This window comes from Xyrauchen texanus, chromosome 22, assembly GCF_025860055.1.
Source record: "Xyrauchen texanus isolate HMW12.3.18 chromosome 22, RBS_HiC_50CHRs, whole genome shotgun sequence".
NCBI lineage: Eukaryota > Metazoa > Chordata > Actinopteri > Cypriniformes > Catostomidae > Xyrauchen > Xyrauchen texanus.
In genome coordinates this window covers 30,082,782-30,100,209 of record NC_068297.1, presented here as the reverse complement: position 1 = coordinate 30,100,209, position 17,428 = coordinate 30,082,782, and positions in this window count along the sequence as shown.

The following is a 17,428-nucleotide window of genomic DNA, read 5'->3' as shown; positions in this document are numbered from 1 at the left end:
ATGTTCAAACTTGTATGAAATCACACAGAGGGCATAAGGGGGAACTTGGCTGCATTAACTGAGAGCAACAAATCATGAAGAGGGAACAATAATTGAAAACAATCACACCACTCAGATATATGGAGACAATAATATAGACTTTCCAATTACTCTAATGGTAAATAGAACTATAATGCAGAAGGGAAAGACTACATTTTAAAGTGGAACCATGGAAGGAACGTGGTCATCAAACGTTCCTAAACATTGTTTCAAGGATGGAGAAATACATTTACACATTAACACACTAAACAATGCACAAAGCAGAGAAAAAATGGTAGTAGAAAAGATGCGTAATTACGATGTGAAATGTGTTCAAGTGATTTTTGTGGGGGAACAAAAGGACGTGTTAGGAAATGTCATATTTCTTCAGCCACAGAAAATGATGGGAAATGTTGTTTTGTCACAGATCACATCTTAAATCTGCTGAATGAGAAGTATTTTCTGGCAAGTTCTATCATTATTCTTTATCAACAGCAGCTCCACAAAATACATACAAACAAATTGTGTAGTCACCGTTAACAATTAAAACATAATTAAGATCTCCAGTCCACTTTGCCTTCACTATCTTTAATTGACAAGTCAGTGGCAATATACAATTAAATAAAAAATCTGTCTGTAATTACGAAATTGTGGTGGTGTTAATGTGCGCTCGTCATGACTTGAAGGCAGTATAAGTAGTTGTCCTTAAGAGATGAAAACCAAGTCGGCCCACAGGCTTGCTGTTGATAAAGAAAGAAAGAAATACTGCAAGTGCACTGAAACAGTGATAGTATTTGCCCTTCCATGTTTGCTGATGTATTCACATTATTGAAAGGTCAAATACCCCACCAGCTTACCAACAAATAATCAATTTGCTATTAATGAAAGAGCATGTGAACTATGGATGATTTATGCTCTCATTTAGAAGTGTCTGCTTTCACATCATATGTCATGACCATTTCATGTTGTGTTCTGCAGATGAATGAAACTCATCAGTTTGCAGAAATGATCTTTCCACTGTTAGCCCAAGTTAACCAAGCTAACAAGCATTACTGTTTGGTTAGAAATTGGTGGAATGGTGAGTTTCTTCATTTACATCAACATGAAATGGCCTTTGTGACCCATTACTTGCATAATGTGACATATTTCCAAGTGAAACAGAATAGTCAATGAAACGGATGTTTCATACTAGACTGGAGTATGCATACTGCTGTACACAGTTTTCATTTTCTTTTTGATTTGTAACTAGTATAAACATGCAGATGTCCTCACCTATAAGTTGTGACATTTTAAACAATACAAATTTATTGAAAGTCAGATTTTTTTTAAGCAAATTAATTATTAGGTTTACAGAAGTGTTGGTTATTCATGTTTTGGAGATATATAGACATTACAGTTGATTTTCTGTAAAGCTGCTTTGGAACAATGTGTCTTGGGAACAGCGTAAATAAAAGAAACAGTACAACCAAGAATTATTTGACTTGATTAGACTTGTTTCAATGTTTTTTCTGATTTGGCAACAAAATTTAAATGTTCTCTCTCTTTGCACTCTCAAACAAACAAGTGATTTTCTGACACAAATCAGAAATGTGTTTGCATAATTCATTCTGTTTAATTCTAAGTAATGTCCAGCATCATCCAATCAATACCAACCATGTTAAAATAAAAATTGCATTATAAATTATTGAATCTACGTGCTGATTATCATTGTCCCATGTCTGCCAAACATGTTGAGTGGTTCAAACATCATCTGCAGCCTGAAACTGAGTGAATGCACATGCCAGCATAGGAAAGCAATAGGATGCTCCCTTGCAACCTAGTGAATCACTTAACCTCCAGTGTGCATTCATTCTGCAATGGTCTCAGAACAGATTTTAATACACCTGATTTTCATCCTAACTCCGTAAACAGCCTCTGAAAGCAACATTTTTCAACTTTTCAATGGGTGCATCCCCATTGATTATCAATGTGATAATGCACAGTGGATAAAGTATGTCTATGGTAAGTCTGACTAAATGTCTTCATCTTCTTGTTTAACAATGCTCTCTTGATTCCAAAAGGTTTCAATGTTTGACTTGAAAAACCTTACTGAGGTTTCTTACCAGAAGTAGTTTTCTTGGCATTTCTCCTAAAGACAAACGTCCCTCTGATCGGCAGCATGTTGTTTTGTCACATGACTCTGTGCGTCAGAAGTTTAAGACTTTAATGACAGCCCAGAGTGTCCTGAACTGAGATCAGTCTGTTTAAAAGAAATGAAATTATGTGTAGTGTCTAGCGAAGCCAAAACACAATGTGCGTGCATGAGGGTCGCAAGAGGTTAGTAAATCATGTCCATTTTCATTTCATGTTGACTTTAAAAATACACTGGGCACTATCTTCAACTGCAGATCAGGATATGGAATTCATTGCTGTTGTTTCACTGTCCTTTTTCAGCCATGAATAGCCCTTGTCTGAGCGGATCAATACACCCCAAAATACCACTGTCTGTCTTCTGGCTCACCTGGAGGCATTATCCTGATGGCTCTTTACAGTCACACCATGTTGCGACTAATTAAAGCAATACATTGCTACAAACTGTGTGTGCAAGTAACATATTAAACACACGTATTAAATATCCACTGCAGTCCGTTTTATCACTGACCATTCTTGGTGGACTCGTCATAAAATGCACAAGATGAGAAAATGAAGAAGCAGATTTTTGCAATTTCTGAAGAAAAGAAAATGTGTGCTTGCCATTCGCCACCATAATGATAGGGTAACGTGGCATTGCTAATAAATGTATAATAATTTTTTTTATTCTCGCTACTATACATTTAAAATCTTTGTCTAAAACCTTTCAATTCTGTCTACAACAGCGAGGAATATAGCTATCTTTAGCGCACATGGAATATTTTTCTCAGCTGAGGGTGGCTGGTGAAGACACTGATCACGAAGGTGACCCATCAGGACTGAGGAACAGGGCTGTGACTTCAGGTTACTGCTCTCCTTCAAGTGTCCCCTTGCATAAATATTTGATACTGTATGACATTACAGTTGTATATCAAAACCTCACAGTCAATACACATGAAATCAGAGAGCTATCCAAGCATGGCTTTTATGCATGCTGTGCTTTGCAAACATACTGTACATTTGGGGATGAAATATTTAAATGTTATAAAGAGTGTAGCACTTCATTCATGAATTATTTATTGGATATGTATATTTTCTGGAAAAAAATCCTCTAAGGTTTGTGTGACGAGGTAGGCGAGGAAGAACGCAGCTTTATTAACAACAAAATAAACATGCTAACTCAGAATAAAAAGAAAACCAAAACACAGGGAACCGAGCATAAACAATGCATGCAAGAACTGACAAATAAACTGGGGAAAACAAGGGCTTAAATACACAAGGGAAAACAAGGAACACCTGGGGAAACAATCAGGGAATGAGAAACAATCAGGGGAAAACCAATCATAAAATGAAACTACAAAGAACTACAAAAACCTAACAGGAAACAGGAACTGAACAAGAACTTCAACATAAAAGCACAAAAACATAAGACAACAGGGAATATGTGACAGTCTGATTTGAGAGGTCTGCTTTATTCATGTGCCACCTGCCTCATTAAACATGATAGTCCTCAGTCAAGAACATGTTATTTCTCAAGTATAAAAGAAGGGTGTAGTCATAGCTGATGGAGGTGACAATTTGTGCACAGTTGTAGTCTAATGCCAGTACAACTAGTGACAGAACCTAGTGACTTCCACGAGTACCACTACTAGAGACCTGTAAATGGATTCAGATTCCAGGCCTAAATATACAAATGTTATAGCCTTTGACTCCACACCTAGGTGATAAAGCACATTTTATTACATTCTATTCAGAAAGCATTAAAGCAGCGACATGCTTTCAAAGTATTATGCATTTCAAAGAATCAAATGGTGCCTTTAATAAACAAGAATGGCACATACTGTAGTCATTTCTTTCATTCATCATTAAAATAATGATCTAGGTTAAATTCAACTAAAGTGATTTTGCATCTGTGACTCATACTTCTGGCACAGTGCCTCCAACTAGCCAAGAAACATAAAAAATTGCCATTTTTGACCCTGAATGTTGTCTTTAGATTCTTTGGGGTATACAGTCAAATGATACCCAATGTTTCTATGTCGGCCATATTGGTTGTTGGCCATTTGGAATTTTGTTATAAAATGCTGTTTATTATAAACGCATTGACAAATCATTATAAAACTTGGTATATGTCATGCCTAGAAAGTGCCAGAAAAGTTTATTTGGCCTATTGCCATGAGAATAGTTTTTACATTCCTTGGGTCACAGTACAGTGATACCAATTTTGCCATGGTCAACCATACTTTTGTCTGCCATGCTTCCACTTGATCTCAAAGATGGTGTGGTTTGTAATTAGAAAGAGGTTTAGATTTTATTGACTGGTTATAAATTCTGACAAATTTTTGCTGAATCCATGGTCCGTTAAGTGGTGTCATAATATCATTAAAAGGACAAATAAAGATTTTTTGTTGTTGTTGTTCAAATTCACTTAAAATCAGAGAACTACGCAATATTGTTGATTCAAACTGCGATGCCTTTGTAATTAATACCTCTCACCAATCCAGATATAAAAATGTGCTGTAATGTCATTCACCTGCCAGTACTGTACATCATTACAATAGCCTCTCTCTCTCTCTCTTTGACAAAGCATCCTCCCTGTTGCAGTCAGACAGACATTTCAGGCTCCAGTCACGCATTCCAAGTGTCTGTCTGGTCTGTTTCTGGGGAAGAATTTTTCTCTCAGAGTACAAATGACACCAAAAAATGGGAGAACAGGCACAAGAAAAAAGGAAAGAAAGAGCAGATAAACTCGGTTGCCTTTCAAAAGATACAAAAGACCTTACACTCATATGTTCACTGGGTATTAGCTGTTCAGTGATTTATTGACTGGTCTGTGTTGCTTCTCTGGGCAGAGAATCCAAGGACAGTCACTTAGGTCCAACCCTTATTATCATGCTGAAGACCTCCTCACTGAAGCAATCTGTCTGACAGCACCCTCACAACACAGACAGAGCAACCAGAAAACCACTATCTTGGATTACTGCTGTCACTTTACACCAAAATTCTTTGAAGCATGAATGAAAGTGTGCAAACAGGGTGTGAATACTAAGTAACAATGATTGTTAAGACTTTAGAAAATGTATCTGATAAAAACAAAAGCCTGTGGAACAGAATAGTAAACAGAAATCTGTCACTAAACAATAATAATAAAAAAATACAAAACATAATCACTGTTTTAAACGGGTTTCCTGAATGGTCTTCGATTACAGTTCAAACTACTCAGAGTAGTTTAACAATGTAAATTACATTAAAGTAGTATTGGTCTTGGCGGACTAGATCTGCTTCACGCACGCTGCTGCTCGACATTAGCTAATATGCTGCTGCTGTTGGAAACGTAGTGCATCTGAGACTAGATAGACATGCTACTGCTACTGAACCCCGCACCTAAAGCCGATCTAGAAAGTGGACCTGGGAGGAGGAGGGTAAATACTTTGCAAGGCTGCACTGCTGGACTTGAGTCAAGCTGTTGTGGTGAATACAATTTTTATATATTTTCATGGAAGGGTGTAATTGCCTGATTGGTTAGCATAGAGGGGAGTCAGTAATGGAACATTTTGGCCTGCGCCATGTAGTTTCCAAACTGAACTTAATGGGACATTCCTGCCCTAAATTCATGCCATCGGCTGAGCCAATGTTACTGTCGGTGTTATGATGAGCAGGAAGGCAGATGAGGGGCGAGGATCTAAGTGCAGGGTTAGCTTTATTGGAAGGGTTGAGGATTAAACAAACAAAACCAAAACAAAGAAAACACCCGCAATGGGGAAACACAACAAAAACACGGAAAACATACAATGGGAAACTGGCAGGATAAACATAAGGAAACACGAAAACAAGCATCCATATACATCGACAATCGACAGGGGAATGGAGAAACAGCAGGGTTTAAAAACACAGGAGACATGATGATGACAAACGACGATCAGGTGAGCACAATGACACAGGGCTGGCAGTGATGAGGGCCGGGAATCATGGGAAGTGTAGTTTTTTTACAAAGGGGATAGGAGTTAGAGACAAAGACTAGTGAAACACAGGACAGACAACAAGGGAATCGTGACAGTCGGGCTGGTAGGGGTGCTCGACCCTAAAAAAAAGGGCAATGATTTAAAAGCCAATGAGTCAGTGTTTACCCTTATAAGGGTAATCAACCTAAAATTTATTCTAGCTGTCTTTGCATATTAAGCTTAGTTAAGAGAAGGTATTTTAAAATAGAAAAATCAGACTGTTCTCACTGGAAAATATGCAACAGGAGGTACAATTATTTCTGCAAAAATCGGTCTATAATTTTCACAATATGATCACACAGGAAGTCAGAATGCTGTTTCCATGAGTTCTGGTACCCTAGGAGTGGTGACAGTTTGCAGACTCGCTAACATGCAACAATTCCCACTAGACATTTCAGTGTGTTTACCTTCTCACATGGCTGGATCGGCAGCTTATTGTGTCAGAAGTAAGAGAGACCGAGATTGTATCCATGTTGAAACCAGGAAGTAATCACGTTTGCCTAATCAGTGATGAGAGTAATTCGAAGGATTTGCAGCATAAAGCATTTGCATGTTCCCATTGATCATAGTTGAAATAATGGGGAGGTTGTACTAACTTGTTTTGATTATGGGGGGTATACAGTGTGGGCGATTCTAAGGGAATGAACATAAGGCACATGGTGCCACTAGAATTCGGCACATCAGGTTCAAATCTGGGTGGGGAAAAAAATAAGTAACATTGCATCACATTTAAAATGTAGAACATTGGTTGGAGTAAACATAATACAGTGATTTACATGAATTAATTTCTTAAATAATGTTTAAAATACTAGGGATGCACCGAAATGAAAATTCTGGGCCGAAACCGAAACCGAAAATCCAGGATGCACTTGGCCGAAAACCGAAACCGAAATTTTTACCTATTTAAAAAAAAAAAAAAAAATGTTGTGTATAATTGTATTAATGTTATACTTTTTCATTAATTTCATGAATTTAATTAATCTGAATTGAAAAACTACAAACCAATAAAATAAATCACACTTTTATTGAAAGTAGCACAACAAAATTGGACAAAAAATATATTAAAACTATATTAAATATTCTTCTTCTTTCAGTTCTGTAAAAATCTAATTTTACAGATTTTATTAACAATTATCCAAATAATGTAAAGTTTTAGAAAACTATTATATGCAAAACAACAGTCAAGTAATGAACTTAGCTAACATCTTTCAAAAAGTTTAAATATGCAACAGTAATTTTAATTAAAACAACAGGCAGAACACAGAATGGTCTCTATTCCACTGATCTATATATATCTATAATATATAATTATATATATAGATCAGTGCTCTATTCTGTTTATGTAAACGTATGTACACTTTAAGTGAAAATGATTGTGCAAAACAGCAGTAATTGAACTAAATCCAACCTCAACTGTAAACGACAGATGTATCCTCAAGTGAAGAACAAGTGTAATGTAATTGCTATACACATCATATTGGACCGCTTTCTATTTAAGTACAAGTGACAGGTTTCTCTTCAAGAACAAAAGTTGCTAAACGTTCTGACCGTCTCTCCTGTCAGAAAGCTCATCAAGAACATGAGATGCTGCACTGAACAGTCTCTCACTCTCTGTGCTGGTGCTTGGGCAGATATACCTGTGCGCAATCCGCGCAAGCAAAGGAAAGCCGTCTTTGTTTATGCGACCGTAGTCAAGGGGATTGTCGCTTCTGGCGTAGTTCAGCTATACGTCTCAAGTTGTGTTGTAGCTGCGCTAGTTGTGACATTTTCCTGTAGAATCTCTTGCTGTATTCTGTATATATATATATCTTGAAAGTTCTGCTGAATAAACACTGCAGATCGCAAATTTGATGTCCTTATCAGAAACTTTGAAGAATGTCCACACCGCTGACATGATCGCCTTTGTTTGGTAGCGCTGTGATAAGGGCTAGATCGATCCAGATTGAAATCTGAGCACTGAGGGTGGGGCGAGGAGGTATATATTTTCGGCTCATATTTTCGTGTTGAAAAGTGCTGAAAGAGCCATTTTCGGCCGAAAATTTTCGGAGGCCGAAATTTCGGTGCATCCCTATAAAATACATTTCTATGTATTACTAAAGCTGCTTTTTTTATGTGTGCAGAAACTGTGCCATACTGGATTTCATTCAGTGAATTAAAGTTCTGGACTTCAGTGGCCACCAAACAAGTATAACAAGTATGAAGAATGGTAGGAGACAGAGATAGTGTAATAGGCTGAAAGGAGAACAAAAGGAAACAAAACAATGTGGAGAGCAGATTGGTTTAGCAATAGAGTGAGGGAAGAGAAGCTTATAGAATCTGGCACTGTAATTGGGCCACATATGAAACTCAGCATGTGTCGCTCTCTCCCTGAAAATCCGAGAGGACCGTGAGAAAATTCTCTTTCGTGTGCCAGATAACAATTTCACACAAAGTACTAAGGACTTGACACAGAACCATGAAGAAGTCACTGAAATAGACTTGGCTTGTGATATTGGACTGGGTTTAGCCTGAACCTCAGCACTTTTTTTGGATGATCTGTACAAGAGGCATTGGTTCTGAGCCGAGGTGCTGTAAGCCAAAACTCTAAACTTCAGAGGCATGTTATGGTACTTTGCTCTACACGTGAATGTCATTCTATGGACTTGCGCTCTAAACTTTATAGTTGTCCCTCTGTAGTTATAGCTGACATTAATTAACTATTACAATTAATTATTGTATCACTTAATCTAGAGTGGAAAACTAAAAATGTAATTTTGTTGGGGAAAACAGCAAATTTTACTCACATAATATCCAACTAAAACAAGCATTAAGATGGCAACTTTAAAATGAAGAACTCTAAGGTATATGGATTTTATACTTCACAAAAGAAAAAGTGAGGCAGTATGCCATACTCTCAAAACCTTACAAATATATGAAGAAAAAGAATAAAAAGATACAAAAATCCTCAAGCTACCTATAACTATTTTATATGCTACAGAATTTGGTTTTATACATTTTTCACAGAAACCGTTGTCAGAACTTTGAGAGAACTTTTAGAGAACATTAGCCAGAGTATGAACAAATGTTCTTGCAGTAACTTTAATAGAACATTCTCCTGTCATTGATAAACATTCTCAAAACATTAGCATAAAAAACATCATTCATACATTTGTAGGGTTTCTTGGTTCAGGTTTGGGGAATGTACAATTAATATTAATGATTGTAATCAATGATTAATCATACGGTTTGAACTAGATAACAATACATTCTAAATTGCCCCAAAAAGGGGTTATATAGTCCAAAAGTCTGCTTCAGATATATATAGATAATTAAACACAACGAATTATAATTAATTAGGAATATAAATCATATGCAGACAGGCTGTATTAATTTTCAGAACACCTTAATGGAATTAACCCGTACCGCAACCAATCAGTTCGTCCAGCAAACCACTTTGCTCGATACTCTTGATCAATTCTCCAGAAGATTTATTCTTAGTATAAGCTTACTAATCAAAAGCACGTTAAATTGCTTTGATAATATCAGCTCGTAGCTTAAAATCGCACATTAAAGAGGCTTTGTTTTATGATCAACAAACACAGACAACCAAGCGTATAATTGGGTTTAATACAAGGAATTAGGATATATCACTACAATTAACAAACATAGAACACATTTAACAACAAACATTTAACATAGAACAAACAATGTAAAACAGTAAGGAAAATAAAGAGATTACAGGGATAGCAAACTTGTTACAACAGTTAAACCTTAAGAGCCAGCAAGGGACTTACACACTTTAACGCATTTGAATTTAGATGGGATAATACTTGCAAAATGGACCTTTGTGTCGCTGAACAAGACTGCGTGTGTGCGTGAATGTCCTCGTTGCGTCCGTGAGATGGAGGATTTCTCTTGGTGCTTCTCGGCGTGGATCGCTCATGGGAAGTTCAAAGCATCTTAGGAGTAATGGTTGAAACTGAGAGAGAGTCCTTTCACCCGGAGGATATCGGACTGCTCCAAAAACGTAGAGTGTTGAGCTTTGTCCGAAGACAAGAAACAGACTGAGATAAACGCCAAATAAAACAAAAGACATGTCTGACGAGAGTTTGAAGAGAAGTTGAAGAGGTTCAGAAGAGTAAGGGAGTAAGAAAAGCAAGAGGACAAGAGAGCAAGAGAGAAGTGTAACAGAGAGATGTAAGGATAAGAGGACAAGAGAGGACAAAAAAAGAGAAGAGAAGAGGGCGATTCAACACCAGATCCTGACTTTTAACTCTTTCCCCGCCAGCGTTTTTAAAAAAAAGTTGCCAGCCACCGCCAGGGTTTTTGACGATTTTCGCTAACATTTAATGGCCCGCAGAATATTTTCTTCCATGAACATATGAAGATGCTATATAGCACAATAAAGATCTGAGCCTCTGCTTTTAGGCAAAAAAAACGATTTTATTTTATCTTCATTTGTTCTTTTTTATTGCGACTTGAACAGAGGTCGGTTTTGTCAAAAACAACATTTCAGACAAAAAGCTGATAAAAGGCATGTTTATGTCTGATATTTTGAGCTTCTCAATACTCCACTTCTTCATGTTTGAGACGATCGCAGTCTGTTTCTTTGATCAAAGAGTTGCGTACTCTTTCAAAACATGCGGAGGGGTCTTCCTTACCGTATAACACCTAAAACACGGAAACACGGAAAATTCCGTGTTTGGCGGGGAAGCGTTTTTTCATAAAACACGGAAAATTCCGTGTTTGGCGGGGAAAGAGTTAAGGTAGGGAGGTCACACCTCCTTTGGGAGCAATGACCCAATGAGGCTCCTCAGTTTTGGCGCGAGATGGTTCCCTCTGTCTTGTCAAGGCTTCGTCATTTGCCTAATTTACAACAGGGTCCGGATGTGGTTTGAATCACTCAAAAGATGGTAAAACATAGCAGAATACATTTTAATGTAACCTTATATATATATTCAGCTAGGGCGAGTCGTAAGGTTTAATTTGATACCAAGAAACTTGTATTTGGTACACTTAAAAGTGAATATATACTCTTAGACTCTTTATATAAGCCCTCAGAGTTTAACTACACAACTAAACAATTTTAACTAGTTTGATATAACAGCAGAAATACCCAAGCATACGGGAATAAAACATATTTCCTTAAAAATAAGCCATTTCTGGGTTTTAAATGGTAGGAACGTGTGTGTGTATAGATTTTCAGTGTGTAGATGGCGATATCACGAGTGTCTCTGGAGAGGCTCTTTGGGTTGTAAAAACGTCAAGAAAGCATTCTAACTCCCAGACTCGCTGGCGCTACTCGGTGATTTAGATGGGGAGGATCAGAGTGTGGGTTTAGTAAAAATGTGTGCATTGCATTCAGAATTAATGAGTTCATGATTTTCCGTTCATACTCTACACATTGTTGGTGGAACACTCTTTAAATGTTACTACATAATAAATAAAAAAAAATCCACAATAAAAAAAAAAAAATTCAGAACATTCCTATTGACCATTGTTTCAGTGATGTCACTTTTTCCTCGCAGCTGCCATATATGTGACCATCAGCACGAGGAAACAATTGTTTCCCATGAAACTATATCAATAAAAACATAAAAAATTGCTTTTGATCCATGCCAAGTACCAGAAAAAGTTCATACATGTCTGAAGTATTGAAATATTGCCAAAAATTTACTAATCGTAGAAATAGTCACCTCGCTCTGGTTAGCTAAAATTAAGATTGTTCTTACTTGATGATAAAAGATTATCTTGCCCCCCTTAAGACATTCAGTGGTTTGTTCCAAAAGTGATTAAAAGGGGGCCTTGTTAGCTCAGCGAGTATTAACGCTGACTACCATCCCTGGAGTCACAAGTTTGAATCTAGGTTGTGCTGAGTGACTCCATCCAGGTCTCCTAAGCAACCAAATTGGCCCGGTTGCTAGGGAGGGTAGAGTCACATGGGGTAAACTCCTCGTGGTCACGATTAGTGGTTCTCGCTCTCAATGGTGTGCGTGGTAAGTTGAGCATGGGGCAGGAGAGTAGCATGAGCCTCCACATGCTGCGAGTCTCCACGGTGTCATGCAAAACAAGCCACGTGATAAAATACGCAGAAGACTGTCTCTGAGTTACCGCGCCACCACAAGGACCAACTAAGTAGTGCGAATTGAGCATTCCAAATTGGGAGAAAAAGGGATAAAAAAATAAAATTTAAAAAAGCACATAAAAAGTGCTGAATGCACTTCCCATCCATACAGAGCAAGGCATGAATCTTGCGCATCCTCGTGCTGGGTGCATCATAAACCAGGCTAGACTGTAATTTCAAACAAACTGTGAATTTTCTACTTTGAAGCACTATGGACCATGTCAAACACCTCATGAGGTCAGACAGACTCGACATTCTAAACAGTGCTGATGAGGAAAAGATGAGAAAACATAATGTGTGCCATTACTGTAGCATCAACTGTAAAAACAGGTATGATTTGATTGAAATGTTATAGATTCTTATTAAAATTATAAAAGGGGAGCAAGAAGTCAACAAAATTTCATTATAGCAAAGGCAGTTTAAATATAGATTTAGAATGTTTAGTCTACTGTATTTTTATCTCTCTCAAAACAATATGCTATAGTTTGTTTTATAGTACATTGACCAATTCAATAATGAGCCAGCCATGGTGAAACCTGTGGTAATTCTTACAAATAAGAATACAATAAAATCAATTGCTTTAAAGCCTGGACTTCTTTGAATTGTGGACCAAGCTACGATATAAGAAGTCTACACACCCCTTGTTAAAACAGTAGGTTTTTGTGATGTAAAATATTAAACAAAGATACACGCACCTAAAGGATTATTAGGAACACCTGTTCAATTTCTCATTAATGCAATTATCTAATCAACCAATCACATGGCAGTTGCTTCAATGCATTTAGGGGTGTGGTCCTGGTCAAGACAATCTCCTGAACTCCAAACTGAATGTCAGAATGGGAAAGAAAGGTGATTTAAGCAATTTTGAGCGTGGCACGGTTGTTGATGCCAGACGGGCCGGTCTGAGTATTTCACAATCTGCTCAGTTACTGGGATTTTCACGCACAACCATTTCTAGGGTTTACAAAGAATGGTGTGACAAGGAAAAACATCCAGTATCGCGGCAGTCCTGTGGGCGAAAATGCCTTGTTGATGCTAGAGGTCAGAGGAGAATGGGCCGACTGATTCAAGCTGATAGAAGAGCAACTTTGCCTGAAATAAACACTCGTTACAACCGAGGTATGCAGCAAAGCATTTGTGAAGCCACAACACGCACAACCTTGAGGCGGATGGGCTACAACAGCAGAAGACCCCACCGGGTACCACTCATCTCCACTACAAATAGGAAAAAGAGGCTACAATTAGCAAGAGCTCACCAAAATTGGACAGTTGAAGAATGGAAATATGTTGCCTGGTCTGATGAGTCTCGATTTCTGTTGAGACATTCAGATGGTAGAGTCCGAATTTGGCGTAAACAGAATGAGAACATGGATCCATCGTGCCTTGTTACCACTGTGCAGGCTGCTGGTGGTGGTGTAATGGTGTGGGGGATGTTTTCTTGGCACACTTTAGGCCCCTTAGTGCCAATTGGGCATCGTTTAAATGCCACGGCCTACCTGAGCATTGTTTCTGACCATGTCCATCCCTTTATGGCCACCATGTACCCATCCTCTGATGGCTACTTCCAGCAGGATAATGCACCATGTCACAAAGCTCGAATCATTTCAAACTGGTTTCTTGAACATGACAATGAGTTCACTGTACTAAAATGGCCCCCACAGTCACCAGATCTCAACCCAATAGAGCATCTTTGGGATGTGGTGGAACGGGAGCTTCGTGCCCTGGATGTGCATCCCACAAATCTCCATCAACTGCAAGATGCTATCCTATAAATATGGGCCAACATTTCTAAAGAATGCTTTCAGCACCTTGTTGAATCAATGCCACGTAGAATTAAGGCAGTTCTGAAGGTGAAAGGGGGTCAAACACAGTATTAGTATGGTGTTCCTAATAATCCATTAGGTGAGTGTAAATCATATCAGACCTTTTACTCCTTTAATGTAAAAATTACAAACTATACAATGCCACTGAAAACCAAAGAGACACATTTCAGAGACAAAAAATAAAAATATAAAACTTAGAATAACCTAACTGCATAAGTGTGCACACCCTTTTATAATTGGGTATGTGGCTGTGTTCAGAATCAACCAATCATCAAGCTCATGTGAAATAGTACACACACCTGTCTTCACCTGAAGTGACTCTGATTAACTCCTATAAATCTCAGCTGTGCTTTGTTTGTCCACAAAGGACTTACAAAGCATCAACAGGATTTCATTGTTGAAATGTATCCCTCAGATGAGGTCTACAAACAATTTCCAAGGCATTAGATATACCATGAAACACAGTGAAGACAGTCATCAACAAGTGGAGAAAGTGTGGCACAACAGTGACCTTATCAAGAACAGGATGTCGCTCCAAAATTGATGGGAAGACAAAGAGAAAACTGGTCAGGGTGGCTGTCAAGAGGAAAGTACTGGTTGCTCCCTACATGTGACAACTATCTCCCATATTCTTCATCTGTCTGGGCTATGGGGCAGGTTGGCAAGACCAAGCCTTTTCTGACAAAATAATAATAATTCAAGCCCGGCAAATACGTATATCCAGTCTTCCAAACCATGTGGAAAAATGTGTTATAATCTGATGAGACCAAGATTTAACTTTTTGTCCAAAATTGTAAAAGGTACGTTTGGAGCGAAACAAAACAGCACATCAGCAAAAGAACACCATACCCACCCACGGTGAAGCATGGTGGTAGCAGCATCATACTTTTGGGCTGCTTTTCTTCAGCTGGAACTGAGGCTGGGGGGAATCATGAATGGCTCCAAGTACCAGTCAATTTTTACACAGAACCTTCTGGTGTCTGCTAGAAAGCTGAAATGAAAGATCTTTCACCTTTCAGCATGACAATGATCTAAAGCGCACATCTAAATCAAAAAAAAGAATGGCTTCAGCGAAAAAAAAGATTAATATTTTGCCATACACCAGGAGATGCCCTCACAATTTGACAGATCTGGAATATTTTTCTCAAACAAGAGAGGGAAAACATTCCCAAGCCGAGATGTACCAAGCTAATAAACTCTTATCCAAACAGAGTGAGTGCTATAATAAAATCAAAGGGTGCTTCAACTTAGTATTAGTTCAGGGATGTGCACACTTATGCTGTTATTCTGTTTTTTCTTTTTCTCTGAAATATGTCACTTTGGTTTTCAGTGGCATTGCATAGAATGTAATTTTTACATTAAAGGTGCAAAAATTATGATTTATCAGTTAAATTTTTTACATCACAAAAACTTGCTCTTTTAACACTGGTGTGTATACTTTTTATATCCACTGTGTTGGATTACACATGCAGAAGAATTGTAACGACATGATTTGAATCAAGGAAAAACCCAACCTTTATAATCCTGGAATTCCTCAGCATCACAAATTAACGGACCAAGCATCAACTTCCTACTGAAGGCCTGTCTTTGGACAAAACCTAAACAACTTAATTTAAAGCAAAAAGGGTCATTGGCCAGAAAGGCCCCTCAGCATGACCTTCTGAACTTCCACAAAGTGTTAAAGCAGACTTCTCTTTGAAAGGTTTACAAAAGACCATAAGATTTGCAGGACTCGAATTCTAACACATTTCATTTTAATCCAGGAACATTCTACAGTCACAGTACTTTACCGATTTAACCTTCTAAAATGTACAGAATGCATTTAAATACACAATTTACACACTACCAAGGCTTGCTAGGTTATTCTGACAATTGCTTTGAACTGTGGTATATTTTGATAAATAATCTCATCCCTGTTTCTAAAAGATTTTGCTTCAAAGATGTGATATTGTTTTCAATAAGCCATGAGAATAATATCACTCCAATAAGTGAATTAATCATAATTCACTTATTAAAGCTAATTCCTTATAGTTGAAATTGTGAGCGGATACAACGAGACATTGTATTATGATTTTAATGGTGGAGAATAATCTAGTTATTTGTTGTTTGTCTCATTTATAATGGTTGTTGAACGTGACTAATTCCATTATACTATCATTACCTAATAATGTACAACAAGGACAGTTTAATTTAGTTCATAGCTCACATATTTCAAGACCCTAAATTCCCTTACGTATATTGGTGTTAGAAGATGGGCACGTTAACGGTTCCTGTCTAAATTAATCAGTACCAAATACCCTTACATATAATGGAGTGAGAATGAGGGCACTTTAACGGTTCCCTTCTAAATTCATCAGTACCAAATATCCTACAAATGTATCTGTTTTTCACCTGTATAAAATCTATTCTATTGCTATTGTAGGGGGAAAATGTTGGTTTAGTTTGCCTTCATATATTCTAAGAGATAACTTAACCCTATACGAATATATAACTTCACCACTCTTTAATACATATGTGGGTCAAAAAAGACCCAGGTGAAATCTAGATGCTTATTCTTTATAAAACTACTTTGTTTCCCCAAAGTAAATTAAATCTAATGACAATTTTATAAGTAACTAAAAATTTTAAATAGTTATATTTTATTACATTCTGACGACACATTGAAAATGAAGTTTAAATGGGTGAGAGTCTAAAAAAGACTGTATAACAGAAATATGGGCCATTTCCATGTTTGGTGGTAAGAAAAATCTGAAATGTCTCAACAACTCTACCAGCACAAACACATACATTTTTGTACATTGGACTAGGATCAAATGTTTGTTTGTTTGTTAGATTTTTTTTTTTTTTTTTATAAACGTGTAAAATTACAACCTTATGTACTCTAGTATATTGCCATATGACAGTATATTTATATTACTCTACAATCAATCAATGTATTTCATAAATAATGCCAGGGTTAAATGCATGGAATACCATAGGAAATACATATGGGTTATATACACTGCCTGGACAAAAAATAAGCATTTAAATAAGCAGATATTTAAGAGCCTATGATTGGATCATTATTGCAGCAACTAAGTTTCAGCTGGCAAGAATTATTTTCACTTTAACTGATGCAGCATGTAGCTTCTCATTTTTTAAACATCCATGTCGGAAGACATGTTCTGTGGTCGTGGAAAAGATGTTACTGTGTTTCAGAAGGGGCAAATTAATGGCCTGCATCAAACAACTTAGAAGATTGCTGAAATAATTGGAATTGGGTTAAGAACTGTCCAAAGCGTTATTAAAACCTGCAAGAATATTGGTGAACCGTCAACTTCACAAAATAAATCTTGAATGATCATGATCTGAGATCACTAAAACGCTTGAAGTCA